We start from the raw sequence: 5,776 nt of genomic DNA, 5'->3' as shown, positions 1-5,776 counted from the left end.
ATCATCCACATAAAAAAGCCTCATAGCTCAGACCTAGTTTACTCAATAACTTCTTCGCCTCGTAATGCGATGTAGGTAACCTGTTCCCTTCAGGAAGTACATCTCTCAGTAGCTTCAACATTTCATCCATGCATTCATTAGGCCACTTGTACAACACTTTTAGATGAATTCGTTTTACTAAAAAAATTCAACGATGAATACTTAGTGCAACCCGGATACAATCTGACTTGTAGCTCAGATAAGAGATCTCTAAATTCATCATAATGCGTATCTTCTATAACTGTTTTTGTCTCACCCATTGTCTCATGATTATCACTAATCCCAACGACATCATTTAACACTGTAAACATCTCGTCAACAAATTCACTCACAACTGCAGCAGCATGACGTACTTCACCATGGTGAATCCATGTGGTGTAACTTATATCAAAACGCCATCAATGTATGTGCGCTTTCACTGTTTCGGGTGGATGCATCTCATGATTTCTACACTTAATACACGGACAACTAATACCCCCGAGTGAATTTGCATAATTCTTTCCAACCTCAATAAAAGCACATAAACCATCCTAGTACTCGTCAGACAACCGGTTCCTTAAATGTATCCAACTCTTGTCCATTGGCATCTCCACTACGAAGAATTTATAAAGTTTTATCAAATTTTATGAAAATTAACACAAATTATTTTATAATAAGTATTTAACATTAGTTCCTTTAATTATTTTATTATTAATATAATCTTAATTAAAATTTTTATCTAATTTTTTAATTATCACATAATCATCATTAAATAAATTTTATACAAATTTTAATCTAATTGTCACATATTTCAATTTCAATTCTAATTTAAAATTTATAATTCTAAATTCAAAACCACAAACTATATCTAAAATCTAAAACAAAATTATAAACCATAACAAAAATACCAAAATCAATTATCAAAAAGTCAAAATATTAACTCACAAAATCCAAACCCACAAATACCGGGGGTTGGAGAACGGTAAGGCAGCAAGAAAAGAGGACACCGGCGGCTGGAAAACGGTGAGTGCGGCCGGAAAATGGCAGTTTGGCTGGAAAAGTGGGAGGCGAGAGGGAGATGAAAACTCCGCGTTTTTTGACTTTTTCTCTTCACAAATGAAATATTTGAAGAGACGACGATATTTTTAAGCTATTTTCAGTGTTTTTGGACCCTTTTTTGAGGTTTTGGATAGAGAGAGGAATGGAAAACGCGAGGGCTTCACATTATGTCGTTGCAACAAAGATTAAATAGTCGTCGCAATTCATGTTAAAAGGACGGCATTCTTCTTCACCTCATTAATATTTCTGAGAATATTCTTGAGGAATATACCCTGGTTCCTTTTTTGCGACGACAATTTAACAATGTTGTCGCAAATAATTTTGAGGAAACCGCCAAAGTTTTCGCCCTTTTTTGGGAAAAAATTAAATCTCATGTTATTTGTGACGACACGTGTCGTCACAAAAAATAATCGTCATTGATAGAATTTTCTGGAACTCTTTTTTCTAACGACACGTGTCGTCATAAAAAAGTCGTTCTGAAAAGAATTTTTTGGAACCATTTTTTGCGACGACATTTTGCATAGTCGTCGCAAAAAAAAAGAAAGAAATATCTAGAACCTATTCGCGGGAAACCGCCAAACTTTCAGCCTCTTGTTGGCCACGTTATCGCCAGCTGTAACCATCAATATTTGCGACGGCGTATCCTCACAAATAATGTAAAAATTGGCGCCAAAATTGTTGGCGTCAGAATGGTTTTTGGCGCCAATGGGTATTAGCGACGACATGTCATCGCTAATATGCTGTTCCATTTTAGCGACGATATGTCGTCGTAATTATATAAATTTTATGCAACGACATGTCATCACAAATATTGAATGCGATGACAAGTCATTCAAAAATTTTGTTTTTTTTAAACGACGACATGTCGTCGCTAATACTCTAATTTTAGCAACGATAAATGTCATCGCTAATAATCCTTTTTGTTGTAGTGTGTGAAGTTGATTGTTGACATTTGTTTGTGCCTGCATGAATGCTTGCCGTGTCTTCTCAAGAGTTTTTACTTGTGGAGATGGATAGGACAAAGTGTTTGGAGGCTTTTGAGATTGTGGTATGTGAGCACGATTATCGTCCCGCCAACTAAAGTTGGGATGGCATTTGCCTGATCATGCAACACTACTTTGAAAACTAGAATATTTGGACATTCATGAGTGGGGTGTTCCATAATTTCACAAATACCACAAATTTCTTCACTTTTCACAGGTTTGACTTCTTGTACTTTTCTAAGTTCCATAGCTTCAATCTTTCTTGCCAAACTAGCAATCCTAGCACTTAGATCATCCTCTTGATAAAGGTGATATTTTCCTTTATTATTAGCAAGATTAGATCTAATGGAGCCTTCAGAAGAATTACTAGTATGCCAAGATTGAGAATTTTCAGCCAAATGGTCTAAATATTCAAAGGCCTCTTCAGATTCTTTATCAAGGAACTCACCGTTACACATTGTTTCAATAAATTGTTTAGTTTCAGGAGTTAAACCTTCATAAAAGAAACTTATAGTACGCCTTTTTTAAAAACCATGATGTGGGCAAGAATTTAACAAATCCTTGAAACGCTCTCAATACTGAAAGAATGCTTCATTTGAATTTTGAGAAAAATTTTGAATTTGTCTTTCCAAAGCATTGGTTTTATGTGTTGGAAAAAATTTATTTAGAAATTCAGCCTGCATTTATTGCCAAGTGCCAATTGAGCTTGGTTTTAAAGAATTAAGCCGAGTTTTCGTTTTATCTTTTAAAGAAAAGGGAAAAATTTTAGCTTAACAATTTCATTTGTACATGGTTGGTCATTAAAGGTGGCACATACTTCATCACAATCTCTAAGATGCAAGTAAGGACTTTCATATTCTAAGCCATGGAAATTAGGAAGTAAAGTTGTCATACCTGGTTTGAACCGATAGTTGTTTGCAGTAAGAGGTAAAATGAAGCAAGAGGGAGATGAGTTTCGAGGAGGTTGCAAGTAGTCACGCATAGTACGCACTTGTTGATTCTCATTTTCATCATGAACGCGAGGCGTATCAAACAGATTACCAAAAAGAGTTTTAAAGTTGTCTCTAACTGAACGACGAGAGTTAAAATCACGATGCCAACCAACCATAAAGATAAAAATTATATTACAAAGAAATAGGCGGTAGAGTAGAACAAGCCAATAAAATATACAAAGAAAAGAGAAAGGAAAATATTTATAAACTTGTATTCTAAATCTTACCTCCCCGACAACGGCGCTAAAAATTTGATGCAACTTTTAGGTTGCGAACTCAAGTACATGTTGTCTTCAAGTAATAAAAGCTCGGGAGTCTGAGATCGATCCACAGTTAATTAGAAATTACAAGATCATAAATATTTAATCAAAAACAAAAAGATATTTACTATTGATTTGAGGAAAAATAAAAAACACTTGCTACAATATTGTACGACACTATTCATACATGACTATTCACAAATACGATACTATTCATTGAAATTTAAAATTTTCGTTAGAATTATCTATATACTCTTAATGAGTGCAAAAATATAGAAAACAAAGTTGATTGAAGGAGATACCAGAAATAAAAGATGTCAAGTTTAGAGGATTCGTTCTCAGTATTATATTAAGATTAATCTCAACTCATTTTTATAACTCAATTAGAATCCATACATAACGGAGGTTTCAATCGGAGGATTTATCAATTTAAAGCCCATTAATATAGCATATGATATTATATTTATTTTATGACCCCAAAACTTATAAATAGGTTCAAGTATTCATTATGCCAATTTATGTCTACAACAAATCAAGGTTAACATAGACCAAGCAAACGTCTAAATGAACCCACGCATTTTTTGTGCCAATCATTGTCTATAACGAATCAATACTCCTACTTTACAAGTATGTTATCAAAACATGTGAATATAACACATATACTAACGGTAACAAATGAAATTACACGTTAATCTCAAGATAAGAGTATCTGTTAATCCCAGGATAAGAGTGTCAAATTAACCTTAGTATTTAATAAGAGTTTCACCATATCACCTCAGCAAAATAAAATTTAAAAGGCATATTGAACATGTAGAACACAAAATATAAGTAGGAAATCATCAAAAACATTAATTTGAAACTATTTTACAAAAATGATGAAGAACACAAAAGAAACACAAGAAAGAGAGAAAACAAGTGATCTTGATCTCTAAACCAAGATGGTTTAACAAGTTTGTTCTCAGGCCTATTTATAGAAGGTGGGAGGGGCTAAATGCCAAGAATAAAGCCGTGTTCAGATTCAAAGGATAGCCACACAATTTTGACATTTTTGCCACCAACTTTAACATTTTAGGTGGTGTTGGACATGCAATTTGAGGGCTAATACTTTCAATGACAACATCTGAATCTAGAAAATTAGTTTTCCGGAAGGTTGTAGGGGTGTCTCTTATCTTTCCATATCCACCAAAATTACTTCATTTGGACGTGTATTGAGAGAGATATGCTCAGATTACCAAGACAGGTTAGGATTGAAAGTCAATGTTGCATACAGTAAATGGCAACTAATTATCTCATTGATAACATTCGAATTTGGAAAAGTGGTCTTCAGAAAGTTGTAAACCTACTTTTCATCTTTTAGCAGCCACTGAAATCACCATATTTGGATATGTATTGAAGGAGATACGGCCGAAATACGAATGAAAGTCGGGTTTGGCTTTTGCTGGAATTCTTGTTTTGTTGCGGCCCATTTTTAGAAATGAAAGCAGCTGATTCACTCTTCAGTTATGCAAGAAGATTTGTAGATCTTTTTCGCTGATCCCAATTCATATATCATTTGCCTAATGTGGCCCATAATAGCCTAAATTATGCCTAAATTACCGAATCTACATAAAAAATGACATTTATTACATACCAACAACAACTTTATTATTTTTGGCCTAAGAATGTAAAAGTGCTTTAATCAGGGAATTTAGGGCCCGTTCACTTCGCTGATTTGAGTTTGTAATTCGAGTTGAGATGTGATTTTGTGTGAAAGCTTTTTACTGTAGTAAAAAAGTTAGATGTGACTGTTTCTAAGAGCTTTTTACTGTAGCAAAACTCGAATTTTAAACTCGAATCATCGAAATGAACGGGCCCTCAATGACACTCTAACTGTAAAATAATGATATAAAGTCTTACTAAATGTACACTTCAAAGTGTTCAACAATATTCAGTCCCTTTCTTACTAAAACCTTTCGGTTCTTCCATGAAAATCTCTTCTTCAAGATTGTCATGTATGAAGGCAGTCTTAACATCAAGTTGTTGCAACTCTAGATTTTTCATAGCAGCTAGGGACAATAATAACCTGATTGAGGTGTTCTTGACAACAGGAAAGAACACGTCATGATAGTCCACACCTTCAACTTGAGAGTACCTTTTTGCTACAACCCGAGCTTTAAATCTTGCTGGTTCAACACCTGGAATTTCAGGTTTTCTCCTAAAAATCCATCTGCAGCCAACTATTCTTTTGTTCTCTGGCTTTTTAACTAGTATATAAGTCTTATTCTTCATGAGGGACTCCATTTTCTCCTTCATTTGCTTGCAGCCAATTTTCTTTGAACTTACTATTGCATGGTGTCACCAATGTTCAGGGCCTGTGAAACAATATCATGATGGGCAAAATGTGATGGTGGCCTAATTTCTCTTCGTGCCTAATAGGTCCCAAATTCAGAAAATAAAATGCTAAGATAATTTGTCTTCTCTTTAG

General features: G+C 34.2%; 1 pseudogene; it reads left to right on the top strand.

Annotated features, from left to right (window-relative positions):
* Positions 1-2,588: 2,588 nt before the first annotated feature.
* On the top strand, positions 2,589-2,688 carry LOC112090309 (annotated as a pseudogene).
* Positions 2,689-5,776: the final 3,088 nt, after the last annotated feature.

Source organism: Morus notabilis, unplaced genomic scaffold (genome assembly GCF_000414095.1).
Source record: "Morus notabilis unplaced genomic scaffold, ASM41409v2 Scaffold1202, whole genome shotgun sequence".
In the NCBI taxonomy this organism is placed as follows: Eukaryota; Viridiplantae; Streptophyta; class Magnoliopsida; order Rosales; family Moraceae; genus Morus; species Morus notabilis.
The sequence above is the reverse complement of the archived record's forward strand: the minus strand, read 5'-3'. Positions and strand labels throughout refer to the sequence as shown.